The sequence below is a fragment of the Lycium barbarum genome, chromosome 1, assembly GCF_019175385.1.
Source record: "Lycium barbarum isolate Lr01 chromosome 1, ASM1917538v2, whole genome shotgun sequence".
In the NCBI taxonomy this organism is placed as follows: Eukaryota; Viridiplantae; Streptophyta; class Magnoliopsida; order Solanales; family Solanaceae; genus Lycium; species Lycium barbarum.
In genome coordinates this window covers 75,110,092-75,134,657 of record NC_083337.1, presented here as the reverse complement: position 1 = coordinate 75,134,657, position 24,566 = coordinate 75,110,092, and the positions used below count along the sequence as shown (strand labels likewise).

Here is a 24,566-nt window from a genome sequence, read left to right as displayed (position 1 = left end):
GCCTATGAGTTAAGAATTAGAAATGTAAACTTGATAAAGGTATGTACGTTTTCTTTTATGCTTTTGGGTCGTGTGTGGCCAAACTCTATTGATATTATGTTGTGGCCCTGTGAGGCAATGTTATTATGGGTTGTTGTGACAGGATGATAGTGTCATATTACGGGGGAATCTCTGGCGAAATTTTCGTAGAATTCCCGAGTGTTTAACATTCTAGGATGAATGTTCCAAAAGGGGGGAAGAATGTTACACCTTGGAAAATTCCCCGTTAACGTACAGTGAATAGGCTAGCGAAGAGCACGACGTATACGATGTTTTGATAAGTAAGAAATACCATTCGATGATTTTAAATAAGATTTCAGAGACATTTGAGATAGGAGATGAAAGTTGTTAAGGAAAGCAAGATATATGTTGCGTACCGGATAGAATTTATGAATATCGAATTAATGATGGTTTAGTAATGTTTTGAAGAAAAGTATAATATCCTTTAGATTGTTAACGAGGTGTTAAACAAGTATTAAGAAGGATTCATAAGGAATTGGGGTCAAACGAAGTGACGAGAACCAAAATCAGAGAAGAGGTAGATTATACGACCGATTATACGGTCCGTATACTATTATACGGTTCGTATAACCTGTCGTACAATGGTCACATAATGAAGTTGTTGGGGGTGATTTCACGGTCACTTATACGGGCCGTATAAATTTATACGGACCCTATAATGTGCCGTCAAATTGACACAGAATGGGATGGTTACTGGAGCAGTTTCACGGTCACTTATACGGACCGTATAAGTGTCCGTATAATGATGTCGGGACAGCTTTTTCAATTATAAAAGAATATCCCAAGTTCATTTAATTCATTTTATTTTCTCTCTCCACGACCCAATAGCTCTCTAGAACCTTCCAAACTCCTCATATACAAGAATCCAAGTGAAATTGATGATCAACTTCATCAAATCAAGGGAAACAAGTGCAAGAAACTCACTAGGGTTCACCTAAGGCAAGAAAATTTCATGGGAAGTGAACAAGGGTTTTGATGAAAGAGAAATATTTCAACTCAAGGCTTATTCCTACACTATCTAAGGTGAGTTTTATGGTATTTACATGTTATTTAAGGTATTGAAAGGTTGAAACACTTGGATTGTAGAGGGAGGTAGAAAATGGGTCATGAATGTGTGATAGTGTCATTGTTGAGTAGTAGTTTGGGGTGAATTATGAATATTGGTATGTTGCGATTGTAAGTATGTTGTGAATGACATTTAGAACATGGAATAAGTATTATATGTGAGAAAATGCAATAATGAACTATGATCATGATTATGGAGAAATTGGAGTGAAACTACAAAATGTGGGTAATGCAGATGAATGATGATTGTTGCTTGTGATATTGTGAATGTTTTTATGAATGTTTGGGAGTTGATATAGAATATGGGGAAAGTAGTATAAACAAACGAAATGCTGCCCAATTTTCTTTAGCTTTAGTAAGCACGTTTAAGTAATCGATTAGCTAATGTTAATGTGAATTCTCTTGAAGGTAAAAACGTGGGCAATGAAGGAAAACAAGCAGGCGATAGATTAGTTAAACGGAAAAGGTATGTAAGGCTAGTCCCTTCTTTCTAAGGCATGAATCCTGTGATATGATATTCCCTCTTTCTTCATGATTTTCCTACGTATCGAAAACTATGAGTCTACGATTACAAAGAGCATCACACAAGATAAAGAAAAGAGATATGTTACGAGCATGACGATACCGATGATGAATATAAGTCTAGAAGTCCTAAAGCTCAGGATACGACATTCTTACGAAACTAATGATCCGTATGTGACTTCAATGATATTATGTTCCCTACTTCTCCATGGCTTTCTTATATTCCGGAACTAAGATTCTATGTTCATAAATAGCCACGTGAGATAAAGATAAGAGACACATTATGAGCACGATAATGAAGATGACGAGCTTAAGTCTAAAGATTCTAGAGTTCATGGTATAATGTTTCTACAAAGCTAACGATATTGACTATGGTCTATTGATGTTTGTTATTGTATACACTCACCTTTTATGCTAATTCCTTCAAGGTGAGGCAGAATACTTATGAATTATCCATAATATAATCGGGGGTTCTCGACCTTATGCCACCCCGATATTTTTATAGATTGTTTATAAGCCCTAATGCATGTCTTATGACCAATGTTCCGAAAAGATTTCGAGTCTACCTTCATAGAGGATTTCCTATGAGATAAAAGGTAAGAGATATGCCATAGAAGCGAGGATGGTAATGATGAGCCTAAGTCTAAAAGACTATAAAGTCTATCATACGATAGTTATACGAAGTTCATGCTACGAATATGATATGATTTTCATAAATTGTTTTTAAATTCAAATGTATGCTTTAATGAAAGGTTACGATAAGCTTATGAGATGTATGTGATGACAATGATGATGATGAGATATACCGAGCCTTGTTATGATGTATGTGATACTGTCGAGCCACTATGTGGCCGAATACGGAAGACATGTATGTGATATTGTCGAGCCACTATGTGGCCGAATACAGATAATGATTTATGTGTATGAGTAGATACGGTACTACGATGATGAATTATGTGGCACAGTGATGCATGCGCTATGATGATTCATGTACTACGATTATATATATATGATATATGTATGAAATGTATTCATCCTTAAGGGTCACGCAGGTTTGGTCTTCACCTTATGACTTATGATTTCCCTATCATGTTTATTGTTTCATTCCTTACACACTCAGTACAATATTCGTACTGACGTCCATTTTCTTTAGACGCTGTGTTCATGCCCACAGGTAAACAGGGAGACGGCGCAGACCTATAGGAGCTATCAGCAGATTTACAGGAGCACTCCATTATTCCGGAGGTGATAATTGGGTTTATCCTTTTGTGTATATATATGTATATGTATTTTGGGCACGACGGGGTCTTGTCCCGTCCATATGTCTAGTACTCTAGTAGAGGATCGTAGATACGTATATGTGGGTAGTATGGTCTCACGATGCTACTATGGTGTATGTATTATTATTTTGATAGCCGAAGGGCTTATGTGTAAATATATATATATATATATATATATATAAAGTAATTATGTTTCCAACGAAAAATGATTTTTCTGTGTTTTGAGTATGCATTTGATAAGAGAACGCTTAATGAGTATGATGAGTAGTGGAATAAGTGGTGCTCGGTAATTAGCCCCGGGTACCCGTCACGGCCCCTAGTCGGGTCGTGACATGTTCACTCAGAAGGATCTGAACTCTAGACAGTGTAGATGGATGGAATTGTTGAAAGACTATGACATCACCATTTTGTACCACCCTAGTAAGGCAAATGTGGCAGCTGATGCATTGAGTAGGAAGTCGGCTAGTATGGGAAGTCTAGCTCGTTTGATTTCTTCTGAGAGTCCGTTGGCTAGGGAAGTTCGGACTCTGGCGAACAGTTTTATGAGACTAGATATTTCTAACACGGGCAAGGTGTTGGCTTGTGCTGAGGCTTGGTCATCATTTTTAGAGAAGATTAAATCTAAGCAGTTTGAAGATGCTAAGCTATGTAAAATACATGATAAGGTGTTGTGTAGTGAGGCCAAAGAGGCCGTGATTGATGAGAAGGGCATGCTGCGAATCAAAGGGCGAGTGTGTTTGCCGCGGGTGGGAAATTTCATCAAGACCATTCTGACAGAGGCTCATAGTTCGAGGTATTCTATCCATCCTGGTGCAACTAAGATGTATCATGATTTGAGGCAACATTACTGGTGGACTAGGATGAAGCATGATATAGTAGAGTTCATTACTCAGTGTCTGAATTGGCAACGGATGAAGTATGAACATCAGAAACTTGGGGGTACATAGCGGAGGATGCCCATTCCTAAGTGGAAGTGAGAAAGAATAGCCATGGATTTCGTGGTGGGTCTTCCGAAGACGCTAGGGAAGTTTGACCCTATCTGGGTTATTGTTGACAGGTTGACTAAGTCTTCCCACTTTATTCCGGTGAAGATAACTTATGATGTGGAAAAATTGGCTAAGGTTTACATTCGGGAGGTGCTTAGACTCCAGAGGGTTCCTATCTCCATCGTGTCCGACAGGGGCACCACGTTCACATCCAAGTTTTGGGAGTGTTTGCATGAGGAGTTGGGTACGAAGTTAGATCTTATCAGAGCCTTCCATCCTCAGACTGACGGGTAGTATGAGCGGACTATTCAGGTTCTTGAGGATATGTTTCGTGCGTGTGTGCTAGATTTCGGTGGGCATTGGGATCAGTTCTTGCCCTTAGCCAAATTTTCTTACAATAATAGCTATCACTCAAGTATATAGCTATCACCAAGTATTGATATGGCCCATTTGAGGCATTGTATGGAAGGAGGTGTAGGTCTCCTATTGGATGGTTTGATGCGTTCGAGGTGAGGTCATGGGATACTGACCTTCTGAAAGAGTCCTTAGAGAAGTTAAAGGTGATTCAAGCCAAGCTTGTGGCAGCGCAGAGTAGGCAGAAGTAGTATGCGGACCGCAAGGTCCGAGATCTTGAGTTTGTGGAAGGAGAGCAAGTGTTATTGAAGGTCTCACCAATGAAGGGTGTGATGAGGTTTGGGAAGAAGGGCAAGATTAGCCCGAGGTACATTGGTCCGTTTGAGATTCTCAAACGTGTCGGAGAAGTGGCTTACAAGTTGGCTTTACCTCTGGTTCTATCAAGCGTTCATCCAGTGTTTCATCTGTCGATGTTGAAAAGGTACCACGGCGATGGTTCCTATATCATCCGTTGGGATTCAGTTTTGTTAGATGAAAATTTATCGCATGAGGAAGAGCCCGTTGCTATCTTAGACAGGGATGTTCACAAGTTGAGGTCCAAGGAAATAGCTTCTGTGAAATTTCAGTGGAAGAATCGATCAGTGGAAGAAGCCACTGGGGAAACAGAATCCAATATACGCAACAAATACCCTCAGTTTTTCACTGAGTCAAGTAACTCCTCCCTAGATTCTCATCTTTGTCTGTTCGGGGACGAACGGTGTTTTAATTGGTATCTGGTATAACGACCCTTCCGGTTGTTATGGGAAAATAGCACTCTATTGGGAATTCCGAGGCCGCGAGTGGATTCGTAGGGCATCTTTTTGGATGTAAGGCCTTGGAAATGTGGGGTGATAGGGGAAAAACTAGAAACAATCGAGCTCACTGCCCAAAACGAGCTATCGTGCCAGTAGGAGTACCGCTAGGGCGTCTTTTTGGATATGTGTGTGTTTTGTGTTGTGTTTTTGAGGCCTTGGAGATGTGGGGTGATAGGGGGAAAACTGGAAAAAATCGAGCTCACTACCCAAAACGAGCTGCCGTGGCGGTAGGAGTACCGCTACGGCGGTACCGCTACGGCGGTACCGCTATGGCGGTACTCGGACTGCTGCCAGCAGCCATCCATTTTCCTTGGTGGCCGCTGTAGCGAGCAATGTACCGCTATGGCGGTACCGCTACAGCGGTAGATGGATCGCCATAGCGGTCACAGCGACCTTATGGTAGGCCGCTATAGCGGTCACTTGACTGCTATAGCGGTACCGCTGTAGCGGCCTGATGACCGTCATAGCGGTCAAAGTAAAATAGTAGCCCGAATTTTATATACACAGGATTATTTTCTCTTTTCACAAAACCCCAACACACTTCCCAACAAGCACCTAGAGAGAATTTTCAAGCTAGGGAAAGATAACCTTGAGAGCTAAGTTCCATTGCTTTTCATTCTATCATTCCCTTCCCCTTCATTATTGTAATTATCGTCGTGGGTCTTTAATTGTCACGACCCTAATTATCGATCGTGCGGGCACCTACCTTATTATCACTAGTAGGGAAACCCTTATCCGTTAACCCATTAATCATAGGCAATTTTACTTCTTTAATCATTTATACTAAAACAATAAATGAACATGTAAATGAGTATATAGTCTGCCAAGTCATAATTAATAAATGATACAAGTGCGGAAGTCTAACTATTACACCCCCAAAATCTGAAAGTCATCGTACAAGGACTCTAACTAACAATGTAAAAAGATTGAAGTATATCTCAAATATAGTAACACTTAATGTTTGGAATAAAGTAGACATCTGGAAAGAGAGATCTTCAGGTGGCATGGCATGGATAGAAGCTCACCCTCGAATCTGATCGAGCAAAACCAGCTTCAAGCTAGAGATGTAATCTAGATGAAATCTCTGGAACACAATCTGCACTCAAAAAGGGTGCAGTAAAGTAGTATCAGTACAAACACTATGTATCGGTAAGCATCATAGACCGACTAACAATAGTTCACGCATATAAGTATAAAATCAACAGAATAAACAGATAGGCACTTAATATTCAAATCCAAGTCACAGAATATCCCATAATAGAGTCACAACCTAAGCTGAAGCTGCTAACCCACAAGTTTGTCAAGTTTCAATGATCCCACCTGATAATCACAAGTCCAAGTTCCTTCCTTAGGTAGAGTCATTAATCCATAATTTAACTCAGTCAATGATCATATCAATACCACAACAGCCGTTTCAGCAATCACACCAAAAGCAGAACTAAACGAGCTATATATAATACATAATAAAATGTAATGATGTGCAATGGAAAATATGATAATGTGCAATACAATGCAATGCAATGCACTGGCCAATCACTCGAACTGTACACACATGCTAACTGATGTCATTGCTCAGTAGTCATGACCTGCAGGGGACCCATGGTGTCCATGTACCACTCGTTCCGGAACACTCTTCGGACCCGAGCCATAAATCCTCCGCCCCGGAAAGAACCTCGGTCACGGATCCACATCATGTATCACTCGTTCCGGAACACTCCTCGGACCCGAGTCACTTATTGCCCTCCGCCCGAAATTTACCTTGGACTCGAGCTTATACACCCTCCGTTCCGGAAAGAGCCTCGGACCCTGAGCCATTCGATTATACAAGAAACACTGTTACATCCATCTTAATGAGCAATTATCAAGTAGTATATTATTTTCATCGAGAAGATCATATTAGCTTCTCACCACAATTGTCATTAATTTGTATCACAAGTTCATTAAGAAGATTATATTAACTTCTACACAATTTCACATCACAATTTATGTTTCAATGTATTTCAGTTCATTAATATGTATGGACTATAAACAATCAGCAATATCAATGTTAAACACGAGGCATCATGCCACAAGTCTTCCAAACCATTTCCATCATGCATATGCATAAATGAATGTAAACGTGGTAAATCAATACAAGCCAAATAAGCAACAGTGAAGGTACAAGTCACAAAGCCACAAGTTATATCAAGGCTTGGATCAACTCAGCCATGAAATGAATCATGCAATCATCTCAACCAACATAATAGTCTATGTCTCTCTTTACTTCCACATGTAGCAAGTACGCCTCACAACTAAGTCTTGTATCACCAAGAAGCTCCACTTTTCTATATTATCATCAACAGCAACCATACATCAAGTTTTCATCTACATGCTGTCATCAGTTTATATCACAATGCAAGCCTAAACTCATTATCCTTCCTTTCCCTGATAATACATGTCACAACAAGAGAGAACTGAGTACAACACGACAATTTAGGCAATAGGTCTAATCACAATAATAGGGCAACAAGCCACCATCAACAACAATCAACTGAATAGACATCCATCTCGAATCGCCACAGTATGAATACAACTACACCTCATATTTCAATACATAAAGTAATGGCTACGAGCCCATAAAATCAGAAGTCATACCAACCTAGATAATATCAAGACAAAACACCATGTTTGAAGACCTAATCATGCTTTCTCCCGTCAATTCTATAGAACACATACATTTCGCTAATCAAAGTCTAACTAAAGTAAGTCATAAACCAACCTCGAATGCAGAATAGGAGACACGAACTACTCCACACGAGCTTTCTATTTCTGAAGCGCCTCATAATGGTCAAAGTCTACAAATATGATGCTAAGTAAGCAACAAACCATGCATTTAAATAAGAACAACAATTTAGGGAAGAAGACCCCCTTACTTCTACCCTTTTCAATTGGATGAAGCCATTCTTCAATGGTGAATTGATCACAACTTTTATCTCTACAATCATTAGACTTCAATTCATGGGTTTCTAATCAATTTTACCCTTAAAACAAATTTTAGGACAAAGCTTCCATTTTTATTAGAACCCTAAGTCTCAACATGCAATTTCAACTATAAGAAATCAAATTCCTTTCCTAGAAAGTGATAATATATCATCCTAGATGATTAATCAACAATAAAATAAACAACCCACCAATTATTTAAGGGTTTACTAATTCTAGGATTTTCACCCACCATTGATGGACCTCTTAAAATAATCATGAAACTTGAAGAAGAAAGAAAAAGGAACAAATAAAGATGGGAACTTACCCTCCAAGATGTTTCAACCAAAGAATGGGATGAATTTTGCCTCTTTCTCTCTTGAAAACTGACTTTTGGATCTTGGGAATAAGGGTTCGAAGTTGGGAATTAAAATAGAAGATTCTGGCCCGGCTGGCCGCTGTGGCGGTCTCCAGACCGCTGCAGCGGTCCCGCTATAGTGGCCACTTGGTCGCTATAGCGGCCCTGCTGAATAGGTCCGCACTAAAATGGTCATAACTCCCTCATCCGGAGGCCAAACGCCTCGATTCATTTTCCTATAGCTTCGTAATTTTGATACGGATCTAATAGTTTAGACTTCACACAAGAAAAAGGTATGATGCTCAATTTGGATCCATTTCTATCCACAAACCTCCGGCGAATACACCGAATACGAGCGCGACAAAACCCAAACCCATGCGAAACTCTTCGGAACCTCACCAAAACTATTGGATAAGTTCAAAATAATCATATTAACAATTTGTAACTTCCAAATCATTGACACATGGTCGTCCTAACCCGGCGTTGACCGTGGTCAACTCTAACTCATCGACTTAACTAGTTTCTCCAACAATGCCTCAATTACACTCGAACCTTGCGGAAACAAACTCAATGAATCCATTAATTCATAGATCATTCTAATGGGACTTGGGGAAAGGGTCAATAAGGTTAAATGGGTCAAAACACTATAACGACTAAACGGGTCGTTACATTAATGGTGAAAGTGAAGTAGAAACCCCAGAATGTCAATAAACCTTCTAAACTTGATGGGTTGGGGTTATTATCACTTATTTATCATTTAAATGGATTGATAAGTTTCTATTTATCATAAATTTAACATTTAGAATCATAACCTAAGTGATTTAAGACCTAGGGTTCTATAAAAATGGTGTATTTGCCATAGAAAGTTGTTTGTAATGGGAATATTTGATAGAATGTTGTATAAATTGATGGTAAATGAATACTAGGGGCCTTGATAGGTTGCCTATCACCTAGAAAATCATCCACCCTTAGAATGGGAGAAGGGAAGGGTATTCTTGCTATGGTGTTTGTGAACTTAATGTGACTCATTTTGCCTTCTATTTTTAGACCGTGAACGTATTAAGGCTTTCAGGAAACGAAAGGTTGTAGCAGAGTAACCTGCGTGTTCCAACTCTACTTTGAGGTAGGTTACGGTTTACTTAAGTTAGACTTTGGTTAGTTGATTGTATGTTTTGCGATCTCCTTAGGAGAAAGCATGTCTAGTTTTCATGCATGGTATTGTGTGGCTATGTTACATCTCGTACTTTTATATGATGGATTTGTCATCAGTGAATCGATATGAGTTCGAGGAAAAGATGATGTTTGAAGTTATAAGTAGTTGTTCTATGTTTAACAAGTGTGACTTTATTTCTTGTACCAATAGACATTATATTTTTCTTTTCCTCATAAGACAAAAATATAAATATATCTCTTTCCCCTTTTGACAAGTTTTAGTACGAAAATTTATGCTCTTGATATAAAGTTGAAAAATCAGAATTTGGTAAAAATTATACAGGAGTCAATAAGTAGTCATGGGTATTATTTTATCACTGAGTCAAAAATTTTAATTTACTTATCTCTTCAACGTTGGATATATATATGCACTGGAGTATTTCTGCAAAAAGTAATTTGGTTAGTACTTTAGGACACGTGCCAAACTTTTTAATAAAATTCATTCATCCTAATGATTATGTTCCACCACCTCATACAAAGTTATCCGACTATATGTCAACATTACCTTTAAATTAAAAAATGTCTCTTCTATCAATTGCTTTTCATCATGAATGCCATATGGTACGTGACTAACTTTTCCTATAAGCCTACTGGATAAATTCCTTCAAATAGTAAGAAGTAGATTTTGAGTGGAATACGGTCCAAGCTATAATACCCCGTATTTTTGGACTAGTAAATTGGACAGTCCAACATGAGCGATTTATCCGAGCCCGGAGGATTTAGTCATATTCAAGTATGAGAATCAAGAGATCAATGTGAAAAAGGAATGAAGTCCCGAAATTATTTAAGATTCGAAAATAAATGACGGTGATTGGAAATAATATTTTGCGTGTACAAAAATGGGCTATGGACTACTGCTATGTCACATGATTACGACAATGAATATGGAGTGCATTAAAAAAGATTACACTTTTAAATTAATTGAGATCACTGGATAGCTATTAGTGGGCATAGTCCACGTGTCTTATTTAAATTGGGCTGCAAGCTTGCAAAGCATATACATACACGTTATGCCTTTGTGTCAAATAGTTGATGACTATTAAAAGAGTGAGGCCAGCCAAGTACACGTGTAAAAATAGTCATATTGCATGAAATTTTAATTCATTGTTGGCATTATTGCATAACGGAGGAGGCTATACATTATCCTTTCTAGTTTTAGGTTCTTTATCACCTTTAACTTGAAGGAAAACGTTCCAGCCTATTCATTCAAATTATAGAATAGTTCTTTCATTTTTGAAAATTGATTCATGACCTTGGAGTTCTCTTGGAGCAAAAGAAAAGTTGGGAAAGAAAGAAGCCTCTCGGCCAAGGTGGTTCTAGCCGAGCAATGGAGGATTGAGGGGGAGAAATCATGCCTCAAAGTGTTGAAATTATTCAAGTGATTAGCAAGGTTAAGAAGCTGAGTTTATGGAGGTAAGATTTAATCCTTTTTACATGTTTTAGAGGTGATTTGGACTTGTTATAAATTGGTAGATATGAATTGAATACATGGAATTATATATGTTGATGTTGAAGTGTTGTTGAGCCGTGTAAGGGGGGCGGTTGTAGTTGGAATTGATGAATTAATTTTAAGTAGTATTTTGGTTGTTATCATGAATTATGTAATGGGAGTGGAGGAATTAAATGGTTAAAGTTGAGGTTGAATTTGTTTTGTGGGCTGTTGTAGAATTTGTGGTGCTATGAACATAGTTTTCTTGTATATGAATGAATGACGTTGTTGTCGTGTGTGGACTGGTATAAATCACGAATTTGGATGAAAAGATTGTATGAAATAACGTATAAGAATCGTATGTGGTTTTCTTGGTGTGTTCGTAGGTGTTCGCAAGATTTTCGAGCATCTTTTTACGTTGTTAGTTAGGGGCTGTTTTAAGTATGTTGTTGTTCTTGTTGAGATGAAAGATCAAGTATAGTTAAAATTATACACTATGGTGTTATGTTGGTTGGGCTGTTAGAAGATCATCTGATGAAAACGTTAAGACTATGGATCATTACGGATAACATGAATATGTAGTAGTCGTATGTGGATTGTTATCGGGTGCTGTGAATGTGGGCTAGATGGAATATTGTGCTGGCTGTCTGGGTGTTTTCGATTCTTGTCTTGAATAGCCTCGATATAGTACATGAACGTGTGGGTATTGATGTTGGCTTAGTTGTTATGAAGTTGATTTGAATATAAGGGAAACGTCATCTAATTTTCTAGAAAAGAGTTACTAATGTTAGGATACGTTTTGAATCTTCTCGTAACTCAACCATAATTCTTGACGTCTTAATATAGGTTGAGATATTATTGGGCAGCGTATACGTGTTGTGTGGCGAATAAACGCTAAAGGTATGTAAAGTTGTTCCTTCTTCCTTTTGGCATGTCCTAGACTTAAGTGATGAATGATATGAACCTTGGGGTAACTCTATTCATAAGTTCCGAATGTGATTCATGATTCTTATTCACTTCTTGATGTTAGAATTCTCATGTGATTGAGCCTCCCTATGCAGTTTTCCGTACGTTGGATAGTAGTCGGTATATATCCGTTCCTATTCTCAGGAACTCTATGATAACTAATGCTCGGACTTCTATAAGATGTTTGACATATGACTATGATTCCTAAGGCTCTTTGATATACTTTATGATGACATTCGAAGGACGTTTGATATGGTACCGAGTGACATTGAAAAGGTATTTGATACGACTATTGTCTTGATTTTCAAATAGTATGTCGTGTTGACTATTCTGTTGAGTCTTTGAAAATGTTTTAAAATTGCATATAGTTTCTCACTACTCTACTCGTGCATGCCTCAATATGTCTTTCACTGAGTCCCGGGCCAGGACATGTTTTCGTGCACAGATCCATTGCATTATTCACCGAGTCCCTCACTAGAGGGCCGGGACACGTTATATATATGTATATGATGATATGATGATATGGGATGGCGGCCAGGATGGCACATGATGATCTTATTCACCGAGTCCCTCACTAGAGGGCCGGGACACGTTATATATATACATGATGATGATATGATTTTATTTACCGAGTCCCTCACTAGAGGGCCGGGACACGTTATACATATGCATATGAACAGGATGATTCTCTAATGGTGACATTAAGTTTCATAACGAGTTAAGTCTGATATTGACACCATTATTTATGATTCAAAGGTAAGCCTTGTGGTTTTCTGGTTATTGTACTGGTTTTATGTACTCCTCACTTCAGTATGATCCTGTTTATTGTATTTATGCTTTACATGCTCAGTACATATTCCGTACTGACCCCCTTTCTTCGGGGGGCTGCGTTCATGCCCGCAGATACAGGTGCTCACGTTGGTAACCCGCCAGCTTAGGAGTCCTATTCAGCTATCTTGGAGAGCTCCCTTGTCCCGGAGACTAGATTTTGGTACAGAATCTCTGTGGTGTATATGTATTTTATCCAGGGGTACGGCGGGGCCCTATCCCGTCATATGATACTGTTGTTACTCTTAGAGGTCTGTAGACATATGTGTGGGTTGTGTATCGATGTTGTTCAGTTGTGTCTATATGGCTTGTGTTTTGGGACGTTCCCATTCGTAGTGGCAGCCTTGTCGGCTTGCGTAGATATATATATATATATATATATATATATATATATGTTTTGAGAAGTAATGTGTTTTAGTATTGATAAGTCTGTATTATGCTAGTTGTGGATGATTATAGTTAACGGGTACATACGAGTGTCCAGCTCGGGCACTAGTCACGGCCTACGGGGTTGGGTCGTGACAAAAGTGGTATTAGAGCAGTTCGTCCTCGGAGTGTCTACAGACCGTGTCTAGTAGAGTCTTGTTTATCGGTGTGTTGTGCACCACATCTATAAACAGGAAGCTACAGCACATTTAGGATGTTACCTTTCTTTCATATCTAAGATCGTGCGATAGAGCCCAGCCATAGGAAATGAAATTCCCTTTACTAACATTTGATTTCAGCTGAAGAACGACATTGACAGAAGAAAACGACTGAAGATATTGGAGGTTACACAGTATATAGGTAAGAATATTGAAATATGATTGAAATGTAAAGTTGGAAAAATGAAAGAAGGTAGATAGGAAGGTATAGCAGGATGGATCGTTAAGGAATCAGGTACGTCTCGAGATGTGATATGACAAGTAAGTCCCGACACCTTTATACCTCTTATTTGAAATTGGGGGCCCTGTGTGGCTACGATACGATATAATATATGTGTATATATGTTGGCCCTGTGAGGCATTGTTGGTATTTCCTGCGTGCAGGTTCTGGGATAGTAAGAAGTACAGAGGAAACTCTGCCCAAATTTTCTCAGGAATAGGAAAAAGAAGGGAATGAGATAAATTCATAATATGTTTGGAGGGCTGATACCGACAAGGTAAATTTATTATGTTGGACTAAAGCTTTAAGAAATACCCCCACATCATCCATCAGAGGTATCATTCTTATTTGGGAGACCTTGTTTTGAAGAAGCGTATACGAGCAACAGAGTTTGGAATTCATTTGAATGGACCAGAATACCTTTCAGCCATATCTTTGCCCTAGAAAAAGGCCCACGTTGAAGGGCGAAAATGTCCAGCAATCAAGTTTCACTTTATTGGAAGAGTACAAAGCGTACAACAAGTAGTTGTAAACTAAATAGTTCGTTCATGGCCCAAAAAAAAATTGAGGGTAAACTATGTGAGCTAAGCACTAGAAGTCCCGTGGTGCTCGGTAGATTCTAGTCTTCTTTGGATGGGGGTTTGAAAATGCTTCATGGTGACATTTTATTAGCTCTTAGTCGACTAATCGGAGATGAAATTCATGAAGGGAAAACTCAACTTATGAGCTGCCATGAATCATGTGTTCCACGTATTGTTGATGAAATGCTAGGACGACTCGGAAGAGCTTGCGATCCTAAGGGATAACTTACGACGAGTTTACAGTTAAAGGAAGTAATGGTATGATTGAGATAGAAGTACAAGAAAGAAGAATTATGACAAGCTATGAAGATAGTAGTAAGACAGCTTGTGAGATACTAAGGGAAAGGATACGACATGATTACCGTGAAACGGAAAAGCAAATGTAGAACGAATAAGAAATACTTACAAAGTCCTGTAGGGAAGGTTCAGAGTCAAAGTCAAATGGTAACGAAAGTGAAACCGAGTACAAGAAGAAGAGGACTTGAAAGGAAGAGGGAGATTGGGAGAAAGCTAGTAGCATTACAACATAGCGATACATTATGACATATACAACTTGGAAAATGAGTAATACACGTGGTAGAACTCTGAAAGACCCACCTAAAGAAAGATGAGCAACGCGACAAGGATGGATACCAGAAATGACTGGTATGGTAAGGACAAATAGAAATAAACAGAATAGGTCTTGAAAATGAAAGAGAGGGATTATGTAAAAGTAGTGTTTTCCGAAGGATACAGGAGTAGCATGAGATTCCTCGTGCACAACATAAAAAAATGAACATAGACTGGAGAAATGAAAGGAATACTAAAGAAAGCACCCAAGATAGACATGATTAATTGAGTGCGAGTATAAGATAGAAAGGAAAATGTATAGTTGCAAAATTAAGGGTGCAGTACGACGACAAGGTGGTAAGATAAGACCATTATTAAGATGAATTTGATATGACTTTGAATAAATAGGAAGTCAGTTAGCATTGGGTACCCGAAAAAGGTGAAAGAGCATAAGGCATAAAGGAGTACTATGTATATGTGACTTCACCTCAGAAATGGTGAAATTCTTAAGGGACAAGGACTGTAGGCCTGAGGAACAAATAATGCAGGGTAAATCTATTAAAGGAAACAGATGATACAGGTTGGGATAAAGATAATTTTACAAGAGGACTTTGGACACTTATCATCAGAATATAAGTGCTACCTAATTGAGAATTTGGAATGACAACAAGTACTAATTCATTATTGATTGGAATAAGTGGAATGTGGCCTTGGGTGAATTGCTATATTGATTACATTACTCGAGTACCAATCATCAGATAAGATTTTGTATTATACATAGAAGGGTTCTCGTCGCTTTGAGATTTTGTCAAGATTTCGTACCCGAGTAATCTAAGTTATAGATGAAAAAAAAAAAGACATGGATATGGTGCAGTATACCAAATGTATTGGAAAAGAATCATATGAATTTAAAAATTGGAAATGGGGACATAGAGCAAAATACAAATAGATAATGAGGTAGGTACACCCAAAAGGGGGGAAGCGGATGAGAGAAATGCAAGTGTAAGATGAAAACAACTGGCACTGCAATACATTTAAGGTGAATACTCAAAACTTCAAGTGAGATCCCATGCTGAAACAAGTTGGTAAGATCTGAAGGCCCGCGATAAATGAATAGTAGTCAAGATGGTATTTGAGACAGTGCTGGGAATTATTGTAAGGACCTTGGATAATATGACATTAGGAAGTATATGCTTATAAAAAGCGAGAATGCGACAAGAAAATGGATTGAAACAGCAGAGCGATGTAAGGTTATTGAGGTAAAATAATGTAACACCTTGGAAAAAAAATCGTTTTATTCGTAGGAATCTGCGAAGGGTCTACAGGTTACCAGAGGCATGAAATAATCTAGGGATCGTAAAGTCTAGTAAATCAACGAGTGACGCCTACGCGTTACAATATCTCAGGTAAAGATTAAGAGGTAAGACGAAGTGAACGATACGTTTTAAGGGAGTAACTTATAGAAGAAGAAAGAGTCGAGTTATAACTAAGTGCACCATGAGTACAAGTCCGAATCAATCAGTGACAATATGCAGACAAGAGAAAGAGTAACACTTTGACAGAAGAGCTCGCAATACAACCAACTGCGAAATAAAGAGGAGAGTAAAGACAACAATGTGAAATTACTACCTCGAGAGGCAAGGGAAAAAGGAAATATTACGGGAATGATTACTTGGAGATCTGGAATGTGTCATAATAAATTGAAGGGAATCGACCAACGAAAAGGGCATGTGAAGGGCATAATTCAATAAAAGGACACTTGAGGAAGTATTGAGAGTACAGGACTAGTTTAACATTCGAGGACGAATGTTCTAAAGGTGGGAAGGATGTTATATGATGGATTTGTCATCAGTGAATCGATATGAGTTCGAGGAAAAGATGATGTTTGAAGTTATAAGTAGTTATTCTATGTTTAACAAGTGTGACTTTATTTCTTGTAACAATAGACATTATATTTTTCTTTTCCTCATAAGACAAAAATATAAATATATCTCTTTCCCCTTTTGACAAGTTATAGTACGAAAATTTATGCTCTTGATATAAAGTTGAAAAATCAGAATTTGGTAAAAATTATACAGGAGTCAATAAGTAGTCATGGGTATTATTTTATCACTGAGTCAAAATTTTTAATTTACTTATCTCTTCAACGTTGGATATATATATATGCACTGGAGTATTTCTGCAAAAAGTAATTTGGTTAGTACTTTAGGACACGTGCCAAACTTTTTAATAAAATTCATTCATCCTAATGATTATGTTCCACCACCTCATACAAAGTTATCCGACTATATGTCAACATTATCTTTAAATTAAACAATGTCTCTTCTATCAATTGCTTTTCATCATTAATGTCATATGGTACGTGACTAACTTTTCCTATAAGCCAACTGGATAAATTCCTTCAAATAGTAAGAAGTAGATTTTGAGTGGAATACGGTCCAAGCTATAATATCCCGTATTTTTGGACTAGTAAATTGGACAGTCCAACATGAGCGATTTATCCGAGCCCGGAGGATTTAGTCATATTCAAGTATGAGAATCAAGAGATCAATGTGAAAAAGGAATGAAGTCCCGAAATTATTTAAGACTCAAATATAAATGACGGTGATTGGAAAAAATATTTTGCGTGTACAAAAAGGGGCTATGGACTACTGCTATGTCACATGATCACGACAATGAATATGGAGTGGATTAAAAATGATTACACTTTTAAATTAATTGATATCACTGGATAGCTATTAGTGGGCATAGTCCACGTGTCTTATTTAAATTGGGCTGCAAGCTTGCAAAGCATATACATACACGTTATGCCTTTGTGTCAAATAGTTGATGACTATTAAAAGAGTGAGGCCAGCCAAGTACACGTGTAAAGATAGTCATATTGCATGAAATTTTAATTCATTGTTGGCATTATTGCATAACAGAGGAGGCTATACATTATCCTTTCTAGTTTTAGGTTCTTTATCACCTTTAACTTGAAGGAAAACGTTCCAGCCTATTCATTCAAATTATAGAATAGTTCTTTCATTTTTGAAAATTGATTCATGACCTTGGAGTTCTCTTGGAGCAAAAGAAAAGTTGGGAAAGAAAGAAGCCTCTCGGCCAAGGTGGTTCTAGCCGAGCAATGGAGGATTGAGGGGGAGAAATCATGCCTCAAAGTGTTGAAATTATTCAAGTGATTAGCAAGGTTAAGAAGCTGAGTTTATGGAGGTAAGATTTAATCCTTTTTACATGTTTTAGAGGTGATTTGGACTTGTTATAAATTGGTAGATATGAATTGAATACATGGAATTATATATGTTGATGTTGAAGTGTTGTTGAGCCGTGTAAGGGGGGCGGTTGTAGTTGGAATTGATGAATTAATTTTAAGTAGTATTTTGGTTGTTATCATGAATTATGTAATGGGAGTGGAGGAATTAAATGGTTAAAGTTGAGGTTGAATTTGTTTTGTGGGCTGTTGTAGAATTTGTGGTGCTATGAACATAGTTTTCTTGTATATGAATGAATGACGTTGTTGTCGTGTGTGGGCTGGTATAAATCACGAATTTGGATGAAAAGATTGTATGAAATAACGTATAAGAATCGTATGTGGTTTTCTTGGTGTGTTCGTAGGTGTTCGCAAGATTTTCGAGCATCTTTTTACGTTGTTAGTTAGGGGCTGTTTTAAGTATGTTGTTGTTCTTGTTGAGATGAAAGATCAAGTATAGTTAAAATTATACACTATGGTGTTATGTTGGTTGGGCTGTTAGAAGATCATCTGATGAAAACGTTAAGACTATGGATCATTACGGATAACATGAATATGTAGTAGTCGTATGTGGATTGTTATCGGGTGCTGTGAATGTGGGCTAGATGGAATATTGTGCTGGCTGTCTGGGTGTTTTCGATTCTTGTCTTGAATAGCCTCGATATAGTACATGAACGTGTGGGTATTGATGTTGGCTTAGTTGTTATGAAGTTGATTTGAATATAAGGGAAACATCATCTAATTTTCTAGAAAAGAGTTACTAATGTTAGGATACGTTTTGAATCTTCTCGTAACTCAACCATAATTCTTGACGTCTTAATATAGGTTGAGATATTATTGGGCAGCGTATACGTGTTGTGTGGCGAATAAACGCTAAAGGTATGTAAAGTTGTTCCTTCTTCCTTTTGGCATGTCCTAGACTTAAGTGATGAATGATATGAACCTTGGGGTAACTCTATTCATAAGTTCCGAATGTGATTCATGATTCTTATTCACTTCTTGATGTTAGAATTCTCATGTGATTGAGCCTCCCTATGCAGTTTTCCGTACGTTGGATAGTAGTCGGTATATATCCGTTCCTATTCTCAGGAACTCTATGATAACTAATGCTCGGACTTCTATAAGATGTTTGACATATGACTATGATTCCTAAGGCTCTTTGATATACTTTATGATGACATTCGAAGGACGTTTGATATGGTACCGAGTGACATTGAAAAGGTATTTGATACGACTATTGTCTTGATTTTCAAATAGTATGTCGTGTTGACTATTCTGTTGAGTCTTTGAAAATGTTTTAAAATTGCATATAGTTTCTCACTACTCTACTCGTGCATGCCTCAATATGTCTTTCACTGAGTCCCGGGCCAGGACATGTTTTCGTGCACAGATCCATTGCATTATTCACCGAGTCCCTCACTAGAGGGCCGGGACACGTTATATATATGTATATGATGATATGATGATATGGGATGGCGGCCAGGATGGCACATGATGATCTTATTCACCGAGTCCCTCACTAGAGGGCCGGGACACGTTATATATATACATGATGATGATATGATTTTATTTACCGAGTCCCTCACTAGAGGGCCGGGACACGTTATACATATGCATATGAACAGGATGATTCTCTAATGGTGACATTAAGTTTCATAACGAGTTAAGTCTGATATTGACACCATTATTTATGATTCAAAGGTAAGCCTTGTGGTTTTCTGGTTATTGTACTGGTTTTATGTACTCCTCACTTCAGTATGATCCTGTTTATTGTATTTATGATTACATGCTCAGTTCATATTCCGTACTAACCCCCTTTCTTCGGGGGGCTGCGTTCATGCCCGCAGATACAGGTGCTCACGTTGGTAACCCGCCAGCTTAGGAGTCCTATTCAGCTATCTTGGAGAGCTCCCTTGTCCCGAAGCCTAGATTTTGGTACAGAATCTCTGTGGTGTATATGTATTTTATCCAGGGGTACGGCGGGGCCTTGTCCCGTCATACGATACTGTTGTTACTCTTAGAGGTCTGTAGACATATGTGTGGGTTGTGTATCGATATTGTTCAGTTGTGTCTATATGGCTTATGTTTTGGGACGTTCCCATTCGTAGTGGCAACCTTGTCGGCTTGCGTAGATATATATATATATATATATATATATATATATATATATATATGTTTTGAGAAGTAATGTGTTACGATAGCCTTGTCGGCTCGTTTATGGCGGGGATGTTCCCTTATATATTATGAAAGCCTTGTCGGCTTATGTACTATGATGTCTGTTGAAAGTTGTACCTCCCCAGGAGACAGGTTGTTGTGATACGTCTAAATAATGCGACAGTTTTGAGACGACATCTCGCCTTAGTATTGATAAGTCTGTATTATGCTAGTTGTGGATGATTATAGTTAACGGGTACATACGAGTGTCCAGCTCGGGCACTAGTCATGGCCTACGGGGTTGGGTCGTGATAGGCTAAATTCCTATGTGAATGTTATTGAGTGATTGTGTAGGCTCCGTGCCATTATTCCTGTGTGATTTGAATCTACAGTGGATGTGTTGTGATGAGAAGCTAATATAATCTTCTAAAGGGTATTGTGACATGAAATGCTGAGTTGATTGTTGATATTGGAAAGGTAAGAAACACTGTTCTGTAATAGGTATGGAAATGCACTTATGTGACCTAGATTATAAGCTCGTGGTCCGAGGATCGTTCCGAAAATGAGAGGCACTTTGATATGTCCCGCGATCGAGGTTCGTTCCGGAGCGGAGGTTTGTGCTCGGGTCCGAGGAGTGGATCCAGACTGAGTGGTACATGGACACCATGCACACCATGGATCCCCTGAAGGCCATGACTACTGGGCTAAGGCATCAGGTAGCATGTATGCACAGCGAGTGAGGTTATTGTGTTAAATTTATTTTCGTTGTGGTTTATGTGATTGTGATTGCTTGACATTCTTGGTGATCTGATTGTGATTGTCCTTGGTTGACTTGCTGTGATTTAATGATATTCATTTTTGTTGACTGGCTTGTTTTATTCTATTGATTTTACAAAATATGCATGATACTAATCTTAGTCGGCCTATGGTATCTACCGGTACATAGTGCTTGTACTGATACTGCCTTGCTGCATTCTTTGAGTGCAGATTGTGATATAGAGATCGTTGCTCGTCCTCACATCTAGCGTGGAGGATAATGGTTGACAGATTTTAGGGTGAGCTTCTTCCCATGCCAGGTCGCCCGAAGATCTTCTTGCTATGATGTCCTTTCGTACTCTGGACATTATGGATTACTTATTTGTTAGACTTCAGATTCTTAGACATGTTTTAGCTTAGAGTCCTGTACGATGACTTTCGGATTTTGGGGGTTGTAATAGTTAGAACCTTCGCACTTATTTCAGCATTTATGGCATGATTTACTTTGTTCTTTTGGTGTTAAATGAGTAATAATTGTTTAGCTTGGTTAATATAAAACTGAATTGAATGGATAGGTGTCTTGTATGTTGGTTCGCCCACTAGGATTTAGATGGGTGCCAGTCATGGCGGGTTGGGTCGTGACTCGCGAAGTCCATGTGCCACTCATTCCGGATCTTTGCCCAGTGGTCAAACAAGACTCTGAATCTTTGCCCATGAAGGATTTTCATCAGCACAACCTGTGGGGGACCCGTGGCGTCCATGTACCTCACAGTCCGGCGACAACCTGGATACTGCTACTACTCAACCCCGATTTCGAAACAACCATCAGATATTAGGCCTCACGTCACTCTCATCCAAACTGAGCCCAACTCATCACAGTGTTTCCTCAAGTATCATTAATGTATCAATAGTATATCATGAAGGATTAGAATGCGTGCAATGTATGAGTCAACATCAATAATCAGATCAACATCACAAGTACCAGGCATGGGTACGCCAATAATATCATAAAAAGCTACACAAGCCATATAGAACACTATCTTCGTATCAAATGTCAACAAGCAAGATACTACAATATCATGATCAAGACACATCCTATAACGACCCGTTTGGTTGTTATAGTATTTTGACTCATTTAACCTTGTTGACCCTTTCCCCGAGTCCCGTTAGTACGACCTATGACGTAGTGGAGTCATTAGTTTAGGTCCCAAGGCGTGCGGGATGTTTTGAGTCTCAAATGAAGGCTTAGTTTCATAGTGTTGGGGTTGACTTGGTCAACACCGGGTTTAAATGATTTCATTTAGGAATTTCGAGGTCACAGGTAAGTTCGTAACGTGGTTTACAATCAAAACACATATATGGTTTGTGTTCGGGAGTTTCTGGATCAGTTTCGGGGGCTAAAACGAAGCTTTGAACATTTCAGAATTTTGGACACCTACTATAGCGAAGAGTGCACCCGCTACAACGAAAATCTAGGGCAGAATGTCCGTTTTAAAGTGCAATTTTCAAGTCTTTTCCCTCATAAACCCAAAAACACTTCCCTAGAAAGTGAGAAGCTATTTGCTTAGGGCTAGGGTAGATTTCCTCCTTCAAGGTAAGTGCAAACCCTTACATGATTCATTATCTTCCCTTCCTCAAATCCCATGACAAGCTTAAGCTTCATTAATGGTGGGTGCAAGATTAGAACCCAAGAATTATTGAAACCTTCAATAGTTGAAGAGTTGGGAGATAACAATGGAAAAGCATTCACAAACACTTTGGGGTAAGATTCTAACCTAGTATTCATTGTTTATTTGTCAATTATCATCATCTCATAGTCATCTTACACACTAATTATGAAGAACTAATGGGTTAAGAAGCTTAGAGCTAAAAATAGAAAAGATGAATTTGGATATCTTGTGGTGAATAGAATTTCATGAAATTAATATTGAAGGTTAACTAGATAATGGGTAACATAATTATACACTAAGTTTCCCGTTTTACCCTCATGAACCCGGATTCACATTGTAGGGATATTTTGGGTATTTTTATAAAAGTATAGCACTATGGGTATCGTTGGACTCCTTTAGACTCATAGAGTACTATTTTCACTATATTATATCTGAATTTTTGATAAAATTATAGGTTTGTCCTTGTGGCTAAGGTTTGGCTATTTTGGGTCTATTTTTGAATTTTGGGTAAACTATGGCAATATGGGTATCCTTGGAATCGTATTCTGACGTAGAATTCATACTTGATAGACATTAACCATTTCAAAGTTCTCCAAAAATGAAGGCAAGGCTAAGGTCTGGCGATTCGAGACTATTGCTCGGCATTCCATGTAGGTTAAGGCTTACTTTAGTTAGACTTTGATTAGCGAAACGCGTATATTATGTAGAATTGACCGGAGAAAGCATGATTAGGTCTTCGGACAAGACATTTTGGTCAGAAATTAGCTAGGTTGGTATGACTTCTAATTATGTGGGCTTGTCGCCATTATTTAAGCAATAGTTGAAGGTGTACTTGTATTCATACTATGGTGATTCGGGATGGATTTCTATTAGGTTGATTTTTGTTAATGGTGGCATGTTTCCTTGTAATTGTGATTAGACTTATTGCCTAAATTGTTGTGTTGTAGCACGTGTTGTACCCAATTCTCTCATATTGTGACACATATCACCGAAGAAAGGAAAGATAATGAGTTTAGACTTGAATTGTGATATAAACTTATGATAGTACGTTGATGAAAACTTGATGTATGATTTACTGTTGATGATAATATATAGAAAAATGTAGCATCTTGGTGATACAAGACTTAGTTAAGCGGCGTACTTGCTATCTGTGGAAGTAAAGAGGGACATAGACTCTTATGTTGGGTGAGACGGTTTGTATGATTCATTTCATAGTGGATTTGATCCAGGTCTCGATATGAATTGTGGCTTGCGAATTGTATCTTCACTGTTGCTTTATTGGTTCGCATTGATTTACCATATTTACACTCATTTATGTATTCATACACTCATACATAATGGAAATGGTTCGGTAAGGATTCATGAAAGACTTTTGGCATGATGCCTTGTGTTTGACATTGATATTGCTAATTTTTCATAGTCCATACATATTAATGAACTGGAATACATGGAGACATACATTGTGATGTGAAATTAGTGAAGAAGTTAATATAATCTTCTTGTTGAACTTGTGATACTTTTTGATGCTAGTTGTGAGCTCGTGGTCCGAGGTTCGTTCTGGAACGAGTGGTATATACATATATGAACAGGCACATTTGACCGGGGGTGAGGATGTGGCCTAGTTGTAAGCTCGGGTCCGAGGAGTGAATTCGGAACGAATGGTACATGGACACCATGGGTCCCCTGCAGGTCATGACTTTTGGGCAATGACACCAGTGAGCATGTGTGTATAGTGTGTATTTGGCCAGTGCATTGCCTGTACTTCATCATATTTTGCATTGTACATCATTACATTTTATTCTACATTATGATATGCTCGTTTAGTTCTGATTTTAGTATGGATGTCGAATGCCGATTGTGATATAAATATGAT

At 38.3% G+C, this 24,566-nt stretch overlaps 2 long non-coding RNA genes across 2 annotated transcripts; both read left to right on the top strand.

The window, feature by feature from the left end:
- Nucleotides 1-10,770: 10,770 nt before the first annotated feature.
- Nucleotides 10,771-13,212, top strand: LOC132640268 (uncharacterized). The gene is made up of 3 exons (XR_009582199.1): nucleotides 10,771-11,062; nucleotides 11,925-11,978; nucleotides 12,948-13,212. It is a non-coding gene; the product is annotated as an uncharacterized LOC132640268 (long non-coding RNA).
- Nucleotides 13,213-17,795: 4,583 nt separating this feature from the next.
- LOC132640218 (uncharacterized) lies at nucleotides 17,796-20,438 on the top strand. The gene is made up of 3 exons (XR_009582184.1): nucleotides 17,796-18,076; nucleotides 18,939-18,992; nucleotides 19,961-20,438. It is a non-coding gene; the product is annotated as an uncharacterized LOC132640218 (long non-coding RNA).
- Nucleotides 20,439-24,566: the final 4,128 nt, after the last annotated feature.